Genomic DNA, 796 nt, shown 5'->3' with positions numbered 1-796 from the left:
TTTTGTTCTTTTAATCATAAACTCGCTTCATTTTGATTGATTTCACAGAAAAAAACGACACTTCTGCTTCTCCAGTAAATGTATCTTGATTTAAGAATCTTTAGATATTTTCACTGGAAAACAAAAACTGATGAAGAACACTTTTTTGCAGTGTGATCAGAAGGTACAGTAAAATGTATTTCCGTATTCTAGTTTTTGGGAGCAAAGGTATTCAAGCCTTCTATATATATATTTTTTTTTTTTGTAAAAATGAATAAAAGCGTATTGGAGATAATTATGAAGTTGCATTGTCAAACTTTGAAGTGTTGCTTCAGTTTATAATCTTCCTCTGTATTTTTGTTTTCCAATACAAATATCTAAACATCCCTAAATTAAGATGCATTTACTTGAGACACAAAATGAAGTAATTAAGTCTTGTTTTTCTGAGAAATTGAACAAAATAGTGAGTTTATGCTTCAAGTTAGAACAAATATCTGTCAGTGGGGTAGGAAAATTACTTTAATTTTCCATTTGAATTTTCTAAGCCCATTGGCAGATGTTTTTTTGTTCTTTTAATCATAAACTCGCTTCATTTTGATTGATTTCACAGAAAAAAACGACACTTCTGCTTCTCCAGTAAATGTATCTTGATTTAAGAATCTTTAGATATTTTCACTGGAAAACAAAAACTGATGAAGAACACTTTTTTGCAGTGTGATCAGAAGGTACAGTAAAATGTATTTCCGTATTCTAGTTTTTGGGAGCAAAGGTATTCAAGCCTTCTATATATATATTTTTTTTTTGTAAAAATGAATAA

Source organism: Sinocyclocheilus anshuiensis, unplaced genomic scaffold, assembly GCF_001515605.1.
Source record: "Sinocyclocheilus anshuiensis isolate Anshui unplaced genomic scaffold, SAMN03320099.WGS_v1.1 scaffold217, whole genome shotgun sequence".
Taxonomy (NCBI): domain Eukaryota; kingdom Metazoa; phylum Chordata; class Actinopteri; order Cypriniformes; family Cyprinidae; genus Sinocyclocheilus; species Sinocyclocheilus anshuiensis.
The sequence above is the reverse complement of the archived record's forward strand: the minus strand, read 5'-3'. Positions refer to the sequence as shown.